The sequence below is a fragment of the Agelaius tricolor genome, unplaced genomic scaffold, assembly GCF_023055355.1.
Source record: "Agelaius tricolor isolate 1412-34295 unplaced genomic scaffold, bAgeTri1.0.p SCAF_6, whole genome shotgun sequence".
NCBI classification, from domain to species: Eukaryota; Metazoa; Chordata; class Aves; order Passeriformes; family Icteridae; genus Agelaius; species Agelaius tricolor.
Genome location: NW_027269266.1, coordinates 17,172,553 through 17,195,570, shown reverse-complemented (window position 1 = coordinate 17,195,570; position 23,018 = coordinate 17,172,553). Strand labels below are relative to the sequence as shown.

Below are 23,018 nucleotides of genomic sequence, written 5' to 3'. Positions count from 1 at the left end.
CACAGGTGCATGGTCCTGTCCCATGCACACACCTGCAGGGCTGTGCAGTGTCCTGTCCCAGGGCCAGGTGGGGAATGCCATTGCACGTGAGAGGTGGCTGGGGCTCTCCCAGACTGCTGAACAGGGCAGGAGGACCCGGCTCACACAGCACCTGAGCAGGTATTTGTTTGTGTAACCCCCTCCTTTGCTTTTTTGTTCTTTTGCCCATCCGCACCAAAGCTGCACTTTACCTGAGAAGGTGATTTGTGACACTTTTTACTCTCTTTTGCATCATAAAATACTGTAAAGGAATACATATACTAATTGTTAGAGAATATCAGTGAATGAATGAATGAATGAATGAATGAATGAATGAATGAATGAATGAAAGACAGTGTTGTTATCATTTTAATTGCATTTTGTTCAAGGCATCAAATGATGTTTTGTTCCTCATTCACCCATAAGGGGTATTTTGGTGTTGTCTGTGTGCAGGGCACTCGATTGTAAGTGTTGCTGTAGAAACTTGCATGAAACATGGAGGGAAGGGAGGGCTGGCTGTGGAGAGAGAGAAGCTTGGAAATGCATGCATTTGTCTTGAAAGCACATTGTAAATGCAACTCTTAAGGTGAATTTCTGCCTTAATAAGGAGCTAGGTTGGGGTTTCTTTCTTCAGTAGAGGTTTTCCTTGTACCTTTCCAGCACTAATTGCAGGAAACATTCCCCCTCCTGGAATCATAAGTGATGTCAAAAATCACTCTGGTCTGTAACTCTTTGAAGTAATGGCAGGTAATTTTGAGCTATTTAGTTGTTTCCTTTGTTAATAAAAGGAATGGTGGGATAACTGCACCTAGATATTACCAAGCACTTAAAATGCCAAGAAGTTCTTAGAATGAATGAAATGTGACAGTGACCCAAACCAGTTTGATCTTACATTTCACTCAAGTACATGGCAACTGCCAACTGCAATGGTCCTGGACAGTTGCCATTATAAACCAAGGTACAGTACCTGTTACTTGAATGTGTAAATCTGCATATTCACTGGCTGTCACAGCAACATGCAGCTAAATTGACTTTAAAATTATCATCTTCATACATGGCCTGGGAGGATCTCTGTAAACCATTTTATACTGTCCATTCTCTTCCTGTGCAGTGAGCTGGGAGGGAATGCCATTCTCTGAGGCTGCTAATTCTACACCAGACATGAATGCAGAGATGTTTTTGAGTTAAAAGGTAGTGTCAACATCAAAATTTTTATTCTGGAGTCACAGTGGAAGCAATAGGGAGGAGAGTCTCAAAGAAATCAGTAATTGAATTATTAAAACTATTATAAGAGGAAAGAATTATGTATCTTGGTTCTGATTGATTTTCACCACATCCCTTTCAGTCACAAAAAAATGTAATATTCCAGTTTGTTCTGCAAATATTGTCAAGATCACGAATTTCTCGCTTTTAACTTATTACAAGGCTATCATGCAGTGGATTTTTAATTAAAAAATAAAAGGCCAGACAGCTTTTTTTCAATTGGACCACTCAGTTTGCATTTCAATCTTTTTTATGGATTCCTTGTTGAGCCCTTGGTTGTACGTCTCTTACACCCTCTGCATCTACCCTTTGGCGTGGTTTGAAATTAGAGAGTAGAATTGTCTCATTCAAATTCAGCAGACTTTTCTATCTAAAAATTCCCACACACCTTTTTTTGCAATCCAGTTATACAGGAGCAGAGAAACAATGCTTGCAACAACAGAGGGAGCATTCATGAAAAAATGAAACTAGGCACCGATTGCCGGAGATAGAGCCCCCAACAAGCCACTTTAAGTTATATGGTTCTCACTGATTTAACTCCCAAAAGAAGAAAGAACTCACAATTAAACTGCATGAAAATTGGAGGTTCTGTGTCGTATGTGGTCTCAGAGTTATGTGGCAACATTTACCTCCCTGCTGAGTTTTCACTTTCAAGCAGTTTAGCTGTACGTGTGTGTCTAGTTTATTGCTTATTTTATTTTTTTCTTGCCTTGTTTTTCTTTCACCAACCCTATTCCCCAGGATGTTATTTCTGGTAGCGGGATGCAGGGTTTGTATGAATGACTCCACAGGGGTTCTCCTGCTCTGTATTCTGCAGGGGTTCTCCTTGAAACCCCTTAAAGCCTGCTGGCAGCAAGCAGACACAGCTGACATGTGACCTCACAACAGCTTTCCTCCGGCGCTGCACAACACCCTCTGGAATATTGTTACTAATTCTTGTTTGTTAAACCCTGACACTGTGCCAGACAGAAATACCAAGCCAGTTCTGGTTTCAGAGATCCGAAATCGGGAGAGATATAGAAGGGTAAATGCATGGGGAGGCTGAAGCAAAGAAATTCATATGTAGGTGGAATGTGTATGGTGACTGCATAAAACACTGTCAGAGTCCCCTGACCACAAAATCAAACTTCCAAACAGATTTATAGCAGGTGACTTGCAGTAGGTTTAGCAGCAGTGCATTTGTACCTGAATAAGAATGTTAATAATCCAGAGGAAGGTGCTGGATGAGAAGGAGCTTAACAGCAATAAGACCACACTTTGATGAGCTGGCAAGTGCTCTCCTAATAAGTTCAAATCAACTGACTACAACAGGACAGTTTTCATCTTGTTTAAATGGTGGTGAACTACCTGTGTCTGCTGGGGCTACTTTGATTTACATGACACCAAAAGCTGACGTCTTGGGATTTTTCAAATCTTTCATTTTGGATTTTAATAAGCCGGTATTCCCTTATTTCCTTTCAGAAATGACTGTGAACTCTGTTTATAAGCCTGCAATATATATTTATTATTTTCCATGCAAACTATGTACAGCGCTATGTAATGAGCACTATTAATCCTTTATAAAAATAGAAATGTTTGCCACATTTTTTGTAAATAAGTTATCCTGTCCAGTTGTCTGCTCACTCTATATCTGCTCTGTTTATATGCTTCCTACTGCCATTATCAGGGAGTTTCTCACTGCCTTACAGAAATGTGGTAAGTAGCTTGACAAATGTTTGTCATATTCAGTTCATTCTTTTTCTCCCTTCTCTAGGTGGTTGATTGTTTATCCAACAGTGTTGTACTTTTAAGATGATTTTGTAAATCATGTGTGCACCACATATATGCTATAAAATACTGTGTTAACAAAATCAACGAGTATCTACAGCACTTAGAAAAAAAAAGACAGGGAGGCTTTTTAGCTCCCACTGAAGATTGTTCTGGTCTGAAAATTTTCTTCTGCACCGCTGAGCATCATTCGGTTGTGATAAACTCTTCTTCTGTCTGTAGTTATAGTAGCCTTGTTATAGAAGGAGATCATTAGATTTCTTGGCTGAAAGAAATAGCACAGGGAAGCTGAGATGGCATTTTAAAGTTTGTCACTGTAGAAGCAAAGATCTCTATCACTCTTGGCTTAGAGTTCCTTGCCAGTTGATTGCTTCAATTGCTCCATCATAGGCCAGCTGGCAAGAAACAAAGTCGGTCATCATTTGGGAAGGAAAGAAGACATCAATACATGTGGCTTTTTTATCTATCCCTAATCATGGCAAATACCTAAACATGATTCATTCATTGTTTATTACTTTGTAGTTCTATATGTCCTTAGGAGATTATTATTTGTGTATCACTTCTATTTTTTTAATACTGAGAATATTTGTTTGATGTATATAAGATTGTAGTTTTACGTCCCATTCTTTGTGGGACATAAAAAACATCTTTAGGAAAGCTGCAAAATTCCAATTCTATAGTATCAAAATTTCTGTCACTTTTCTCATGCTCTTGGTAAACTATATGTGATTTTTTTCCTGTGCTACAAGTGCTTATTTTAATCATTATACCATTTTTCCCCATGTTTGTTCATTATGAATGCATTCAAGACCCTCTGAAGTATAAGAAAGAAGAAAAGTCAGTTTACATTAACAAGCAGAAGAGAATTTATGTTAACTCGCTTCTACATTAGAATTTTTTCAGTAATTTTTACATTTGTTTGAGATTACCTTTTAATCTGTAGGGCAGGAACCACAGTAAGTCTGTTACACTTGATGCCAGTAGTTCATGCAGAATGAATAGACTGTGATAGATTGCTTCCTTTAAACAATTGAAGTAAACAGATGGAAATTTTTACCTTGAGACCTAATAAGAAATGATGAATGAGAACTTCTGTGGAAATGGAAGTAAGATGTACTTTCCTAGGGCATAGCAGAGTGCTGAGAGATCCCTGGGAATATGATGAAAAGCAGGCAAGCAGCACAATGGGAAATACACATTTTGCAAGTAGAGAAAGTGAGGCACTCAGTGAAGCATGACTTCACATAGGATCCTAAAATATCCTTAGCTGGAAGGAACCCACAAGGATCATCGAGTGCATTAGTCTAAAAAGTGATGACAACTGGGCTAAAAGAAATTTCTCTTTAATCCCAGTTTTTTCTATTTTACTCTCTTTTTATAAGATTAAAAAGAAAGCAGCTCTTTCAAATCTCAAACTTAATTTAGATAGAAAGATGTGGTGGCATTCTTAGGCTTTAAGACACTTTCTCTTCTGTGAGGAAATTATTATCTAAAATGCAGTTTCAGTCATTGAATTTCTTCTAGTTCCAAGCTGGGACTCCATGACATTTTAATTTTAGGCTCTGATAACCAATATGTTCCAGTTCTCATATCCGTTGAATTATTTGTTAGATTTGGGGTATGGCCTAGGTTTGACAAATTGTTTCCAATTACAGTGTCACCACCACAAAACAAGATGACCAACATGGTCAGGCCTGCTCCTTGCTAAGGGCACCTGACCATCTTTTGCTGCTTATTAGAACTGAGTCTTCTATCCCTGTGCTGGAAGCCTGTTAATGGAGGTTACAAGAATTTGCACACATTCAATACTCCCACTACAGATGCTGTTAAATTAACTTAAATAAACACTTGTTAATGACAGCTAAAGGTAAAACACAGAGAAATTCACCAAATTGCTTGGAGTGCTATAAAAGGCTTAGTGCATTCCTACGATGTCCCAGTATAGATGGAATTCACTCAGTTAAATCAATAGCCTGCAGTCTATGTTTACAAAAATGGCAATCTCCATTTAATGAATCAAATTGTCTTTGTTTTACTCAGCAATAGTCAGACACACTGTGCACAATTAAATTACTTCTTTAGAGTTGTCTCTGTCTTTTTTCCTTCCTTCTACTCCTGCCACTTTTTCTTATTTTCCTGTAAATTCAATGAAAGGAATTCTGACTCCTTGCAGCATATGCTCAGTAATAATGGTGATGCTCTCAGTCCCTCTTGGAATGCACTGCACAAACTGCAGAAGACAACTTTCACTTCTCCCCTTGGTTATGTTTGATTGCCTGTTCTTTACCCCAAAACACAGTAAAAAACACTGCTGATGGATAGACTGCAGTCATTTTACATATGACATTTGTAACAGCATTTTAAGCAGATGTATACAGCATGAAGCTCCCTCAATTAATGTATCTGAAATCACCAGTTTTACTGCAGCATTCAGAATGTTTATTTATTTAAAGATGTAATAACTTGATGATATAGCTCTAACTGCATGAGTGGTTTAGGGATGTACACATGCCTGCCTCCAGAAGGTCAAACCTGGGACACTTTCAGCTGTTCATAGTGATCTGTCCTGCATTTTTTTCTCTATTGTTGAATCCAAGGGTGCTGGATTTTATTTAATAAGTGTTTTTACAACCAGTTTTAAGCCTGTAGAGTTAATGAAAATGGGATTTGTTTGAACTGTTTTGCTGAATAAAAAGAGGTAGATGGGAGAGATGGGTAGGAAGAAGGCTTGCTATTTAAAATCATCTGTGCTTCATCTCAGGATGCACAGCTGACTGTCTTGCTGCTATGGTGGATCTCTAGCAAGGTAGTTTTTGTACAGGTTTAACCAAAGTCAAAAATCAAAAGAGACTGTTATGATGGATCAGGAGCACAGATGCGGATTTCCTCAATCCTTCCAGTAACAAGGAATAATATTGATAGGAACAGCCAGCCAGATCAATGCATGCTCTGAGGTTGGTGTAATCAGAGAAAATTTAGAGTTTTGACCATGGGATGATCTACTCAACACCTGGTCTACTGACACCTGGCAGGATGCACCAATATCAGAGGGGAAAAAGAGCCCTAGCATAGGAGCTGGCACTGACAGAGGTTTAAATCAGCCTGGAAGGGGGAAAGGGACAAAGCCAGGCTGGCCAGTGATGAGTGATGGGATGGGGTGTCAGTTCTTGAAGAAAGGAGCACCAACAGGATCCCTCAATCTGCCTCAGGAGGTGTTGGCTACAATGCACCACACCTGAAATGTGTCCCCACTAAAGCACCCAGCAAGGGGGACAAACAAGGGAATCCAGGCTTTGGCCCAGTCCTGGAGATTCAACATCTCTGGCAGAAGTGAAACCTGGTGGGATGGATCCTGTGTCTGGAGTGCCCTGTTGGATGGTTCCAGGCTCTTCAGGAGGGACAGGCAGGGCAGGAGAGGAGCAGGGATGGCACTCTATGGAATTGAAGGGGCAGAATGTATGGAGCTCACAGTTGCCAATGGCACAGCTGAGAGCCTCTGGATAAGAATCCAGGGACAAAAAAATAATGCAGATGCCATTGTGGGAGTCCACTACAGACCTTCTGGAGAGGACAAGGATGAATTATTCTTTGAGGAACTAAGGGACTCTTCCAAGTCAACTGCTCTTGTCTCTATGGGAGACTTCAAGTTGCCAGAAATTAACTGGGAACATCACACAGCTGGTACAACCCAGGCCAGAAGATTCCTAAAAACCTGAATGAAAACTTTATGGAACAAGTCCTAAGGGAGCCATCTTGGAAAGATGTTCTCCTTGATCTCCTGCTTGTCAACAGAGTGGATCTTGTGAACAAGTGGAGATTGGAAGCTATTTTGGCCACAGTGACCACAAAGAGATCTAGTTTAAAATCTCTGTTAACAGAAGGAAATATAAAAAACCTCGACTCTGGACCTGAGGACAGCAGACCTCAGACTGCTCAGGGAATTAGTGAGTAAGATCCCCTGGGAAAATGTTTTGTGCAGTTGCTGGGGTCTGTCAGTGCTGGTCACTTTTTAATCACCTCCTGAGGGCACAAGAACAGGCAATTCCCAAATGTCAGAAGTCAAGCAGGTGATAAGGCATCTTGGCAGAACAGGAATATTATCTTAAAGATAAGGAGGAAAAGGAAGATGTAGGAAAAGGAAAAGTGGACAGGTGACATGGGAAAAACACAGAGCCACTGCTGGCCACTGTAGGGAGAAAATTCATGTGGCCAAAACTCAGCAGAACAGAGCTGTGGAGGACAATAAAAAGAGTTTTTTTCAAATATATTAATATTAGGCAGTGTAAAAACAACATTGTCCCATTATAGGATGAAGATGGTCTCCTCACAAATAGGGACAGAGACAAGGCAGAGGTGTTTAACACATTCTTTGCCTCTGTCTTCAGCATGGATGATGGACCAAGGGTGCCCTGAGCTGGAGAACCATGACTGGGAGAATAATTAATTCCCACCTGATCCTGAAATTATTTGGGATCTGCTGCTCCTTCTGGATCCCAATGGGACCTAATGAGATTCTTACAGGAATTGTCAAAGAGTTGGACGATGTTATTGCAAAACTTCTCTCAATGATTTTTGAGCAGTCTTGGGAATCCAGAGAGGTCCCAACTGACTGTAAGCTGACAAATATTATTGAAATTTTTCAAAAAGGCAAGAAGGAGGACCTCATAAACTACAGGCTTGTCAGTCTCACTTCTGTGCCTGGTAAAGTTATGGAGAAGTTTATTCTGGCAGGTATTGAAAAACACCTTAAAGACAACACAGTCACTGGTCACAGCCAGCACAAATTCATGAGAGGAAAGTCCTGCTTATCCAACCTGATTTCCTTTTGTGACAAGGTAACCCATGGGGTTGATCAGGGGGAACCTGTTGATGTAATTAGATTTTTGGATTTCAGTAAAGCTTTCAGTGCTGTCTCTCACAGAGCCCTTCTGCACAAGGTGTCCAGCTTGGATAAACACATCCTGTGATGGGTGAGTAACTGGCTCACCCAGAGCATGGAGTGACATCAGACTGGTGCCCTGTCACTAGGGGGGTGCCACAGGGCTCCATCCTCGGCCCTGTGCTCTTCAACAGCTTCATCAGTGACTTGGACCAGGACTGGAAGGGACACTAAGCAAGTTCAAGACAATACAAAACGGGCAGGAGCTGTTCACTCCCTCAAAGGCAGAAAGGCCCTGCAGAGACCTCAACAAATCAGAGGGCTGGGCAATCACCAACCATTGAAGCTCAACAAGGGAAAGTGCTGGATTCTGCACCTGGGATGGGGTAACCCTGGGTGTACAGCCAGACTGGGGAATGAGAGGCTGGAGAGCAGTGCCGTGGAAAGGGACCTGGGGGTCCTGGTCCATGGCAAGTTGAGCCTGAGCCAGCAGTGCCCTGGCAGCCAGGAGGGCCAACCCTGTCCTGGGGGGGCATCAGGGACAGCATGGCCAGCAGGGCAAGGGAGGGCATTGTCCTGCTCTGCTCTGAGCTGGGGCGGCCTCACCCCAATGGCTGGGGACTTTTTTGGGTGCCACAATGTAAGAAAAATATTAAACTCTTAGAAAGTGTCCAAAGGAGGGTCACAAGGATGGTGAAGAGCCTCTAGGGGAAGCCAAGTGAGAAGTGGCTGAGGTTACTTGGTCTGTTCAGCCTGGAGGAGGCTGAGGGGAGACCTCATGGCAATCTACAACAAGAAGAGGAGGACGGGCGCTGATCACTTCTCTGTGGTGACCAGTGACAGGACCTGAGGGAATGGCCTGAGGTTGTGTCAGGGGAGGTTTAGGTTGGGTATTAGGAAAAGGTTCTTCACCCAGAGGGCGGTTGAGCACTGGAACAGCTCCCCAGGGAAGTGGTCACAACATCAAGCGTAATGGAATTCCAGAAGCATTTGGACAGTGCTGTCAGACACATGATGTGATTGATTCTTGAGGCTGTCACCTGTGCAGGACTAAGAGCTGGACTCTTTGAGCTTTGTGGTTCACTTGCAACTCAGCATATTCTGTGAAAGTAATACTGGATCTTGTGCTAAGTGAGATTACAGAACCTTGATTTATGTGACATGTAGGTGAAGATGGGTGATAGTAATAACATAATCTTGTTTCCTGAACATCTCTGCATATCTTCAAAGGATGTTTTTATCCTGTTTTTACTTTTATTCTGGCTATAGATATATGTCACATTTTTACTACATAAACAAAGGAGAACCCAATTTCAGGTGTCAAAAGTGCTTTCATTAATAATAAAGAAAAAAGAAAGGAGAAAAAGGTGGAGTTAACCTTCCTGAGTGGTGCCAATTTGTTATTTCACTACTTTCCACTTTGATAGTCAGGTAAGCAGCTGTTCTTCTACTGAATAAACGCCTTGTAGTTGTGTGAAAATAAGGAGGCAGCTTCATATACCTGATTTAAAAATGTGTGCAACTCCAAGGGGAAGGATGATCCATCAAGTGAAATAGTAGATGAGGGCTTGGCTTAACTGTGTCATTTACTCTTTTCCTTTTTCACTGTCAGATGTTTTCCAGATTATTGTAGTCAAAATAAGAAAATCTATATAACTTAAGTGCATACATTTTTTGCTAGGTATGAGTCTGACTTACTTTTTGGGAATCATGAACTGTAGCTGCCTATGGAGCTGAGTTAGCCTGAGTCTAATTGGTTAATTACCTAGGATGTCTTTGTAACTAGTGGAGAGATTTGAGTCAGCCCAGTCTAAAGAAGGTGTGTGAAATTCTGGAACAAATGAACTTCTGGATATGCTGGGGTGTTGTCTTTCAATGTTGTAGGAACTGAAGCATCTAATTTGGACTATGAATAACTACTAACTTTGAGTTACAGAAGTTAAGTGAGGTAAATCCATCTGATTTCATTCTTCTCTGTGGTCAGGACAGTAGATGGATACTGTGAAAATAAAAGCACTAGGAACTGTTCAGTGCTTATATCAATGACCGAGACTTACTACTGGTTTTGTCATTCACACTGCTGTGAAGTCTGAACTGCTGTATGTCTTTTTAACCAAATGTAATTCATACAATTCAGTAAGCCTGATTTTCAAGAACATATTTTAAAACCATTTTTATTTTGGTGTGGGTTTTTTTGTTTTGTTTTGTCATCTTGTTTTTGTGGTTTTAGGGGGGTTTTGTGTGTCTGTATTTGGGTTTGGTCTGGGGTTTTTTTGTATTAGGTAATTCTAAGATATCCTATAGGGAAATGCTTGATAAGTCCCTCAGGCTGTATGTCATTCTCTGAAACCAGGGAATGTTTTGGGAGGCTAAATCAAAGAAAATCCAGTAATTATATTTCTCTTCAAATTTTACTCTTTTTTTTTATTCATACCCTCTAATTAATTTAATTTGCTTTGAGAGGAGTATTACAGCATAAAGAATTTTCCTTCATGGTTGTCTGTCACTGTTATGACATCTTAAGTTTTGGGTGCTTTCTTGTCTTTAGACTTTTGTTTGGTGCAGGAGGCTGGCAGAGTAGATCAACTGTACAAGAGTGAGGTCTTCTAGTATGTACACTATTTATTATTAGATGCTTCATTTAAAATTACGATGGTAATTCTGGCTTTAGGATGTATAAAATATTCCCATCACAGTTACGTTACGTTACTTAGATCTAAATTGCAATATGTTCTATTGCTCTTAGAATCCTAGAATGTCTTGGTTGGAAGACACCTTAAATGTAATTCTACCCTCCTGTCATGGGCAGGGATGCCTTCCACTAGACCCAGTTGCTCAGAGCCCCATCCAATCTGGCCTTGAACACTTCCAGGGATATCCACAATTTGCCTGGACAATCTGTTCCAGAGCCTCACCATCCTCACAGTAAAGAATTTCTTCCTAGTATCCAATCTAAACCTACCCTCTTTCAGTTCAAAGCCATTACCCTCGTCCTGTCACTACATGCCCTTGTAAACTCATATTTAAGCCATGGCTTGATTTTTCTTTTTGCTTTTATTTCTATCTTCTTTGAAAGGGTTGGATCCAGTGAAACACTGCCACTTTTAAGCCCAGTGTTGCTGGCTGTGATTGTTGATGCTCAGAGCATGACTGATGATGCTTCGCACCACGCAGAATCAGCTCCCCTGCAGGTGCTAAATCTCCTCATGGACTATTTAATCTGCAAACAGAGCTGTTATCTTTCAGCAGGAGTTTTTTCTAGGTTCCATTTCTAAAAGCAACTGCAAGAACAGATAAGAAATGATATCAGAGTGGAATAAGAAATGGAAAAAGAAAAAAATGAGAATAGAAAATGGGATATGTTAAAGAACAGATAAATATTTGAAAGAGAACAGTCATAAAATATTTTAAATTACATTCTTATTCTTCTAAGTCTTACAATCACAAGAAATCTTTTACATTTCTGTTATTTTAATACATCAGTTAATACATGCAGGGGCTTCAAATGAGCAGACAATCTTGCTTCTGCAGTAAGTGTGCAAGCATGTGAGATGTGGTATTTTTGTTGAAGAGCATAAAAGCTAGACAATTAACCCATCAGAGAAAGTAATATTTCAAAAATACTACCAGTTTGTTCTGGTGAATTTTATTTTTTTTTACTTTAAATGGAATGACAATTACTATTTCCATGTGTGGGTTTCCTTTTTTTTTAATTGTCAGTATCCCTGATGTTATACCTTTGTGGTTTTTTGAGTTGGAAAGATCAGAAACAAGAGGTTTAATACTAAATAATGTCTCATGGAAGATCAGCATAGGTCTTTCACATCCTTGGTTGGTGCTTTCATTCTCATCTTTGTATCAGTCTTGACTAAGAGCCAAGAATCTGTAACCTTGAATCTAAATGCAGATTGCCTGCAGCTCCATTTCACTGGCCTGTGTTACTAAGGTGTGAATTAACATGCCACTCTTCAAACCAGTTTCTATTTTGTTTTGTTTTGTTTATATTTTAAACTGTTTTACACTGAAAAAATTCTTTTTCTGCACAAGGAAAAGTTACCCATGTGAGGCTCTTAGGAATGATGAGATGGCTCATCTTTTTCACAGAATATTCTGAGTACAAGGATTATCAAGTCCAACTCTTAAGTGTCCATGCTTTCCTGATTTCCCACCTGATGTTGTGATTCCTCCCTTTAGGATGCAAGGACAGGGTGAATTGGTACACTAATTTGATGTCATAAAATTTGGTCATGATCATTCCTAAGGAGCTTTTACTAAAGTCAATGTGGAAGAAAACCTCACACTGATTTTGCCTTTTAATTTTAGAGAAAAATATTACTCCTAGGAGTATAAACAATATTTTCGGAATCAGGGAATTAAAATGCTGCCATATTTGCACATCTTATGGAGTAGGTCAGTTTGGCACTACAGAATTACTGAAGAGTTGTATTAATTTCAGTGGAACAAGACTGAAGTGCTAAAGAGCAGATATTCCAATTGGCAAATTGCTACCAAGAGAAGCATTTTTGAACACTGAAATGACACTGAACAGATTTACTGATTTATTGATTTACATTTCTTTAGTTCTGGACTCTCCTTACTTCCAAGACAAGATACATGATTTAGAAAGTACTCTACTATACTTAATCTTCTCTTGATCCTGGCTTTGAAGGAATCATGCAAGCCACTAAAAATAAATTTGGTAAGGTATAGCCCTACTTCAGCATCAGATCTGCTCCGTGTCGTAATGGGTGAATAATGGGAAAGATCAAGGCAGCATTTAAAATATTTATGCAGACAGCAAAGACACTTGGCAAAATTAATCTGCAGGGGAAAAAATGGAAAGTACATGAGAAGACTTTGGAAGAGGAAATTAGTATAAGTACAAAAATGTACAATATTTCTGCCCTTTAAAGAACTACTTAAATGTTTATATGGTTCTTGTATGTGAATGTCAATTTTATAGAGATGTGTCTCTGTGTTTCCTTCATAACACAGAATAAAATTCAAAATATCCAAAATTTTACCTGATTTAAAGCATTTTTACTTAGGTAAAATGCTCTTATGAGAGCCAAGGTCTTATGCTTTAGCTTTTTTAGAATGGTTGATTGTGAACACAAATCTGTTGCCTTCTCTTTTGCAAAGTTCAATGCTGGAGGCAGAGGGATATCTAGCGGGAGATGCTGCTGTTCTTATGTCAGTCCTGTCTGTTGCATAAATTAAACCAATACTTCATTGTGAGCAGATGCTTGTTGGAGGGAATGAGAACTCCTGAATCAAGCTGCCATTGCTCAGCCTGATGAGGAGCCTATTGCAAAAGGGACAATGCCCAAATTAAGGAATTGAACAATCTGCTCAGAACAAGTTTCCTGACACTTCCCAATCTTGGGGAAAAAATGTCTTATTTTATTGCCAGCCTTGTATATCTGCAGTGCCATCCTGAGGTGGAGACATAATAGGAGAATTGTTTACTTTCTTAATGAAAGCTTAATGCTTCAGATCATGAAGTAAAGATGCAAGCTTTGTATTGTTTTATTAGAAAAAATAGTTTTTTGATTGTTTCTATTTCTTTTTATTTCTTTATTTTTATATATAATCTGTGGCTTTATGTAAAGTGTTGGAGAACACAAAGTAGCTGTGTTTTTAAGTCTTTTATGTAGTGTTTGTTGTTTGCAATATTCCATAGTTTTTGCTACCACTTACTTTGCATTGTAAGCAAAAATCTATTCTTCATAAAACTGCATCCTATTTAGATATTTTGATAGATGATGCTTTGCATCATGGCAGAAGACGCAAAGCGGCTGACCCGCTGGGCATTGTTCTCAGCACTTTGTCAACACAGTCCCTCATAATGTGCATGTTCTGCTCAGGATCTGTCTTCTGATTTAATAATAGAAGAATTTTGTTAATATGTACTCTATTCCCTGAGGAAGTGAACTATACAATGATTAATAGCCTCAAACATCTATAAATGTTTCTTCTGAGTATTTTGCATTGCTTTGCAAATAGTAAGTTACACAATATTCTTCTAGCATACTTTAAGTATTTTCTACTTATCTTTTGTATTTGAATACTTCCTGCTATGTTTACATGTGGCTAAAATGAATCACCTAACATTATGTGCCACTGAAACCCCCAGAACTAGGCTTTGAATATGTCCACAGAAAAGAAGATGGTGACAGCCTTTGCATGGGCGTGCTCAATTTCAATTTAATCTCATTAGCTCCCATGCCAGCAGAAGTGCAAGTGCAGCAAATGCTCTGTGATCCAAGAATGCATTGATCCCAAGCACACCTCTGGAGCTTGTCTTTGGCAACCTGTCTGGCTTAGATTAAATCTATCACATTCCACAACTGTGGACAAAATCTTTCATGCTCAGAATTTATTTTTTGGGTAGATATTTTGCCTACTGTGTCAGTCCACATGAACCATGAACCCATACAAAGGAAAAGTCCTTCAGACATTAATATTTTCCTAACTTTACTATTACTGTTATTAGTTTTTTTACAAAAAAAACTCCAACCAACTTTGTGGTGGTTTTAATACACCTATCTCAGAAGCCTTTTTGAGCATCAAGTAGGTTTTCATCCTTAATGCCATTTATATAACAGTGTAAAATATTCGAATCAGTGCCAGAAACACAGATTTTAGTCTTTTTGAGGATAGACCTAAAAATGAAGGCTGTTGCCCAGAATCTTGAACAAAATACTTTTGAACAGATGTGGAAGTGAAACCAGAGGTTATCCACCAGCAACAAAATGGTGATTCTACATTTTAAATTCAAGTTTAGTGAAATTTGGACCTTAAAAATAAAAAAAACCCCTTGGCTGGGTTTTTTTTTAAACACCTTGGACCATGCTATTACGTGACATATCTCAAAGTAATATTCCTGAAAATAGATTTTTTGTAGTACACAATCTGAAAAACATTAGCTTGCGAGAAAAAGGAGCACGAGTGGCACATCTATATAAACATTACCTTTGTATCATAAAACTCTATGCTGAGATGTGTGTGGCAGATAATTCATTTGTATGTTAACTTTGGCAGTGCCCAGGAATGCTTAATGAGTATATTAACAGTTCAGAAACTTTCTCTTACCTTACACTATGATTTTTTTTGTTTGTTTGTCGATTTGTTAGTGTCAAACACAGAAGTTTTATTTTTGTGTTTGTGTTTCAAACTGGGAAGAAGTGTGGCTCCAAGACAGGGAAATAGATACTCTAGGTGTTTAATGCTTGTGTCCTGTATATGCCATGAAGATGAGACCTTTAGGTGTTCATAATGCTGGATCAGAGCAACTGTAAATCTTAAAAAAAAAGGAAAAGGCCTGGCAATGTTCATTATCTTAGCTAATCTTAGGTACTTAGAAATTCAATACAGTTAATTGTAAAGTAGTGCTTATGGGGAAAAACAAAAAACTAACTACATAAATGGCCCTTGACATGCTGAAAGTTTACAGTGGATAGTCCTGTGAAAGATTCAGTTAAATCTAAGTAGTCCTGTAGAATTAGAAATTTAGGGCTTCTTAGGAAAGTAATAGAAAACTAAACACAACACATGACTCTGTGATTGCAACGTTCCAAAAGGCTCTTTTACACTGAGTACTGTGTGCTCTCCTGGTCTCTTTCTCAAAGAAACACTGTAGTAGAACTACAGAGAAAGGCACCAAGGACAATCCAAGGATGTTAAGGTTGTTAATTTATTTTAATTATCTAATGTTACCATGGTGTCTACAATAGGATAATAGATCAAAAATGGACTACCTCAGAGCTAGGAAGAAGGTTATTTTCTAACTGGCATTGTGACACATAAATTTTATTATAGGAATCCCTTTTCATGTGTTGCCTAGATGGGGCCAATAAACATCTTCTGCAGTAGTTCCTCAACTGAAATATTTGCGATTTTAGGTACTGTGCATCAACTGCTTTATCCTAAACATGTTACCACAGCCCCATCCTGATCACACAAGATGCTTCTTTTCATCTTTTTCAGAAAGAAAGATAAACTCCTCTTTTTAAGATGTTTGTTTATGAGTAGAAGACCTCTAAGAATATTGCATATTTCACCAATAAAGCTTCATTTTATTAACTGGGCTTACAAAAAGGGTTTCCTATGAGACTCAGAGTTTCTAAATGTTTTGCACAATTTAAGAGGCAGAGTGGTCTCAGCTGAGTAGTGGTGGTAGTGGTGGTGTGTGCTTTTAATAAGTCTTTAATAAAGGTTTTACTTTTAGCTGTAAATTGCTGTGAAAAGAAAAAGCATCCAAAGAGCACATTGTTAGCAGAACGCCTCAGGGGCAGGGAAGATGTAATTTTCTACTTAATAGGAGAACCAGCAGGCCGAATTCTCCATCTCTTTTTATTTTGGTTTTTTTTTTCTGTTGTTTGTTTATTCATTTTTTCTATTCCTATATTTTCATCAGACATAAGAAATTTAATAAGCAATAACTAAAAAACGCTACTAAAATTGTCTACGATAATGTTTTGAAATAAAGTGAAAGATATGCTTTATATTTTTTCTTTCTTTCTTTGAGGAGACTACAAGAAATCTACGTAATTTTTGTTATTTTTATTTGTCTTTCCTACTTTTGTCCACAAGAAATGTACAAATTTAAATAAATATGTGTTATAGTGAAAGTTGCAAAATGTTTATTTTAACTCTGACTTATATTCTCATAATGACAAACCATAAAATTATAATGATCTGATATGGTCCTGTGCACAAGCACTTTCTGAATATTCATTTTGCTGAGAGCCAAGTCCCAGCAGAAAAGGAAAAAAAAACCAAAACCAACACTAAAGCCATATTTAGACATACTGTGTTTGAAGTTGATGTTTTTTAGAAAGGTGTCTGGGTGAACCACTGAAAATTTTTGGCCAGTTGAAACCTGACCACCTGAAACATAGGTTTGCTGAAGTGTAGAATCAGCTTCTGACAGAAATATCCTAGTCATCACAGGATGCATTTTTTTCAGTTTATTCATTAAGTTCTATTCTGTGATTTGTTCCCTAAAAGTTAAGAAATGGTCTGAAATTATAAAAGCCTGAAAGTTGGCCATATTTTTCATTTTCAGTCTTTGGCTAAAATACAAGAGAAGTACTGTTTATTAGTTTCAAATTTTAAAGACTGGGCTGACCAAAATCAATGTATTTAAATTACAAAATAGACCCAATTGCATTTGCAATAATTTTCTTTATTTAATACTGTAAATTTAGATAGATTTTTTTAAATATCTCTAATGCACTCAGGTGTTTAGATTAAATAATATGAGTAAGAATCTACATAACATTAGTTGTTGAATTGCAAGCAAAAAGTTGTTCTTCCCTTTTCAGTCAGAGGGAGAAGATAGCCATTACAGATGGCAAATCATTTCATCATTAGAATAAGGAATCACATGCTGAAGTTGCCTCTTACCCCTGCTGACTGCAAACCAAGCCTAGGTTACCTGCTGGGATGAGGTGCTTAACTTTTAGATGGGTGAAGTCAAGTGAGATTGCTCCCTGACTAAATTGGTTTAATACTTCCTTTTTCTGTTTAGCTTTAACTGAGATAAAATTTTCCATCTTTATGTAGAGACACAAATCATGAATAACCATTATGTAATTAGTAAGAAATACTCCATTTACTATTTTCACACTTAATCCAAGGTAAAAATTAGGAATTTGAATAACTTTTATAAAGTAACAAGGCTTTGTTAGTCACTATTTGTGGGTATCTTTGGCATAATGTTTCCTAGTAATTGCAGGAAGAGAGAAAATATTATACTACCTATGAAGACTCAACTTTTCATTAAAGAAAAATACCCCTAAAAATTGAAAACAAGATTAAACTTGAAGATCTAAGTAATGCTCTTCTGCTGACTCATTTAACTCCTGATTAAATTTGGTAATTCCGATCATTTTGATTTAAGTCTGTGCACTCTTACATACAATGAATTGTGCCATTAATTTTAATGAGTCTGTTTTATGTGCTAAACAAAGCACCTGCTTATGTCTTTACAGAAGGTAAACCTTGGAGCATAAGGTTTCCATTTTACTTGTTAGCTAGTCTTGATTTTGCTATTAATTTATAGTTTTGCATTTTCTTTAGAAAAGATAGCATACATATTAACCCCTTAATCTACAAGTTTTATGTCAGTAGTGGGTTTGTTGAAGACTTCATTCTCTAAGTGACTGAAGTGAGTCACAGGAATATTTTGCCATGTTCCTTCAACAGATGGTCTGTGAAACAGGCAGAACTTAAGGAAAGATAAGAGGAAAGTAGAGTATCTGTGGTTTTATAAAACCACTTTTTTGACTTCAAAGCCTGTTAAGAGAGAGAGATTTTTTTTAACTTTTGTTCAGTACAGAAAGTGCCAGTAAAAATTGGCTGTGGAAATTTAAGTTTATGCTAGGACTGGAAGCCAGATTAATTGACAGGTTATTTGTATTGTATTTCTGAATCAAATACAGTAATGTAGTGCATTTTGCAAGATTTTCCAGCAGAAAAGGTCAAAGGACTAAATGGATGACAGCTGACAGAATTACTCATATTGTCATATTGTCAATGTGCTTGCTAGTACTCCTAGCAAACCTGCTAAACTTGGCAGTTAAAATTAATCTGCTGATAATGTCAACTTTTTAAGGATGCCTTCAACAAATGCATTCACTTGTGGCATTGTCCTGAAATATTTAAAGTTAGCCTTTTCATGCTGGCAGTGAATAGTCTAACACACTAATTTAATGTTCCTCTGAAAATAGCAGCTATGCAGGAGTAGCAGAGAGAAGAGATGGCTTTAGCAGAGGTCCAGACATCCGGTAGGCAAATGTGTAATAGTATTCCCAAAACCTCATGTTCGAAAAGTAGGTCAGGAAAGGAGAAATAAGAATTCAGAAGAAAAGCCATCGGTGGTTTACTGCACATGAAAAAAGTAAATGAAAAGCATCAGCTAAGGCTCGATAGGCTTCCATGATTAGGCTCAGAAAAACTGCAGGATGTGTGCATTCAGTACATCAGCATGACTTTATCTTGAAAAAGCAAAAGCACCTTTATCTCTTAAACTGACACAAAAGGAATGTTTTATACTAAAGACAAACAGGACTTTGCAAACTTGCTGATATCTTGGTGTGGCACCTGGCATTCTAAAACTTAGAAAAAGTAGCTTGACCTGTCAGGACTTTGAAGAGAATTCTTTTTTTAATGTAGTAGAGATTTGATCTGATTTATGAAACTGCCATTTTTTTCTGATGCATGATGAGCAGCCATTCTGAAAACAGCTTTAAGAGAAGTACATAATGTTTCATTTTCAGCCCACGCATGTGAATGAATAGGTCTTACTCAGCTCTTGGTTCCAAAGGCAGCAGCAGCAGCTGAGGCAAGGAACTATATTTTTGACATCGAGCTCTGGTTTGTGTTTGCTGCAGGAAGCAGTTATTCCCCTGGCTTGCCATGCCTTGTGGAGTTCCGGTCATGCAGCAGTGTTCTGCCCTTCTTATCTTTTCTTAGTGACAGCACTTCGAATGATTGAAAGAAAGAGGGGAGGAAAATGGTCCTCTTATTTATTTTCATATAAATACCTGTCAGTAAAAACAGTGTGATGTTTAGATGACATGTGCTGTTGAAGTGTGGGAGTAACTTTAATTACTAATGCTGTGGAGTAAAACACAAAGCATCCTGCAAAAGCACTCCTGCACAGGAGGAGCAACATCCCTGCTCCTGTGTGTTAGTAATGGTTGTGATTTCATGAGACAGTTCTGTTCATCTTTATGCCTATTTTGCAACCTTCTAAGCCTTGTTAAAGAACATAAGAATTTCCTGCTAGTTAATCTCCAGCAGTTACAATCTGAGTGTGTGTTAAGTATTTGTGTACGTGCCTTTAAATTGCAAATCTATTCTGTGGTTTTTAGAGTCATGGGGTTACTTTATGTGACCAGCATTTAATCACTGTCATGCTGGAGCCTCACTGAAGTTGGCAGCATTACAGATGTTATTTTATGTGACCTGCATTTAATCACAGATGATCTGTGACTCTTGTTAAACCTGGTAGGATCACAGAGATCCTATTTTAACATTCTCTAATGTAGTTACAAGAAAGCTTTTTGCCAGTGGGATGTGTACTTATGTTTCCTCATTTCCTTCATCTAACTAATTAGTTTATCCTGGAAATTTTGAGGAAATTTCAAGGATTCCCTGTCAAACTCCTCCTATTTCAAAAATAATATGAAAAAATTTTTCATACTTATTTTTGAAGTGAACTTTCAGAACTGATCTAGATGAAAACATTCTCTCCCTGCCTTTCTATGCTCCCTTTCCCTTTCCCCTTCTCCCTATATCTTCTTCTCCACTCATATATGGCTGATACCTAAAAATATTCTGTCACAGAAAATGTTTCTTACATCTGACATTTCTAAAAAAACCCCATTTTTGAGCCCTTCAGAAAATGCATAAGTATTTTATTTTAGCTAATGATAGCAGAAAAAACAGCATTTCCTCTTAAAACAAGCCTTGTTACCACCCTGTTCTTAAGTGATCTGAGGGTGCCAATTGAATTTCATTATATTTATGTATTACGCTGTACTGCTGAAGCTGTCTGTGGTTGACACATCACTATTTTTTTTTATGATTCTCTGTCACAAGTTGAGTTCAGTATTATCTCTGTAATTATCATTCTCCAAAGGTTTACACCAAGGCTACACTCCATGGACAAAGTCATTAAATCATTTACTAAGTTCAGCAGATCCTGGGGCCATGCTTACACTTGAGGAGAAGCCTAAATTCTTGGTGGCAGTCACAATTAGGTGTGTGGAGCAGGACCTTTGACACGGTGGGCTCCTAAGTACCTAATTTAGCAGTGGTGAGCATGTGTCAGCAACAAGTTTCAATGAAGTTAACCCATCTTTCTCAGCTCAATAATCAGTTGCCTTGTTGCTTGCTCCTCAAGCCAAATGTTTTTAGAGTTATTACATGATGTGGATCAACAGCACCATTCTGCAAAATCAGAAAGTGTTGCTTATCTGTACTTGCTATCTGCATAGTACTTAATCGGGTCTGTGTCATGGTTTATACTTCTTGTGAAACAAGATTGGGACACTTAATATTTCTGTTCCAAGTATGCAGTGTATAAATATTTTATTGACCATATACTGCAAAGGCTTAAACATCACTGCTCTGCATTTTTAGCACAAAGAAAGCACACTAGAATTTCTGAATATATTTCACGTTCTTTAACTTTACACATTTTTCAGTCTGATAAGAAAAAAAAAAGATTGTTTTTTAAGGGCATAATTTGACCACAGCTTTAATCTCTGGCCATGGAGTGGTCTCTGCTGACAGTATATGGCTTCTTTTTCCCCACAGACATTTTTTTCACTCTTGGGGGACACCAGGGGAGGGAATTAGATCAAGGTTTTCTGTTTCCAGAACCTGTTGTAATAATTAATTGCATTTATTCTTTTCAATATTTTTCTCCATGTTCATTATTTGACTTTACACACTTTACAGGCAATAAAATCTTGTTTAGAAAAGCTTAACCTAAGGTGTGTGCAGGGTACATTCTCACGTGGTGTTGTTGAGAGTGGGAGTGTTCATCACCTCTCCACAGCCTGAGGTTCTCTGCAGTGTCTGTGCAGGGGAGCGTGTCTGCTGCATACCCAATATCTGACAATCATATGGACCCCTCCTAAAATGAGAACAAGTGTTGAAATCAGGAGAGGTCTTTTCTTTTAAGAAATCTCTTGTCTCTACTAAGATTTAAACTCCTTCAGAGTGGATAAGAGCCTGGAGATAAAGTTGCTTAGTTCCTATGTAGTCCTGTTTCACATTGCTCCATTGCCTCGTTTTCTCTTAGTTGCATTATAATTGTCAGAACTTACACCTGTGCTCTCCTTTTGTAGTGACTTTTTATTCCAGCTGGACACAAAAAGCATTCTTGGTTTTGTGGAAAATTTAGAGAAGAAACAAGGCCAGTACTTCTTTGAGCTTCTTGGCTATTTTTCCATGAGGAACACTCAGGTTTAAGTTCCAAAAAAGTTTTCAAGGATCCAGGAAGCATTTTTGCTACTTAATGGGTAATATGAAGCAGAGGAATACAAACACTAAAAAAAATAATTGTGAGAAGGAGTGACAAGGTTAGGCAAGGAGTAAAGGAGAAGAAACAGAAAATAAAGATTAGGCTGCAAAAGAGGGAGAAAGGTGATGAAAGGAAAACATGGCAGGAGTTGTAAGTAAATGGTGAGGATTGGCATCTGTCTATCCATCTGCCATGGTCAGAGGCTCCACTGGAGCATGAGGCTAGCTGAGATGTTAACATTTGAGGATGAATGAATTCAAATCATACTGAAACCAACTTTCTCATAGAGAGGAAAGGCTGAGTACCTTTGTCCTTTGTGCACATCTGTGTTTCCATGATTCAATCAGATGGATGTACGTATGTCCTGGATTTACAGTTTGATGTAATAACACAGAATGGTTATTTTTAATGATTATTATTATTAAATTAAATTTATCCAAAAGAAACATTCAAAAATTGGTTATACTTCTGTGTAGCAATTCAGCAATGGAATAATCAGTATAGACATGTAGACTCTAAGTAAATGAAGTGGCAGAAGGACAGTGACATCAATCCTGCCAAAAATACAAAGTAATTGTTCTTATCTTAATTCTATATCAAAATGGGGACTCTACTTTTAATGCATTCTTCTGTTTTTTATATTTGGTACACTGCCATCTTTCTCATCTGTACTCTCACAGAAGACAGTGTTCACCTTTGCTTTAAGCTTTACTTTAACGTGAATTAAATAAAATGTATACTTTCTTTTCTGTTGTAGTATCAGTGCTATTTAGTGTTACTTTATCTGCTCAGTATTATTCAGTGGGAAAAGTTGGAGCTGCAGAAAAAGCTGTTAGGAAGAAAACAGGAAAGACATAGAACAGTTTCAAAGATGAAATGTCTCCAATAGAAATGTGAGGCCCTGTGAGAGTAGAGGGAATGCTAATAATGGGAAAATGTCAACCTCAGTCCAGGTGGGCTAACACGATCATAAGGTTTAGGACTAAAAGACAGAGAAGCTTAAAAGTGTTTAAAAAGTAGCCCAGGAGAAAAGAGCATCAGCCAAAA

General features: G+C 38.0%; 1 protein-coding gene across 1 annotated transcript in view; it reads left to right on the top strand.

Annotated features, from left to right (window-relative positions):
* Positions 1–23,018, top strand: part of PLXDC2 (plexin domain containing 2) — a 257,288-nt gene that overhangs the window by 58,629 nt on the left and 175,641 nt on the right. The gene's annotated exons all lie outside the window — the stretch shown is intronic.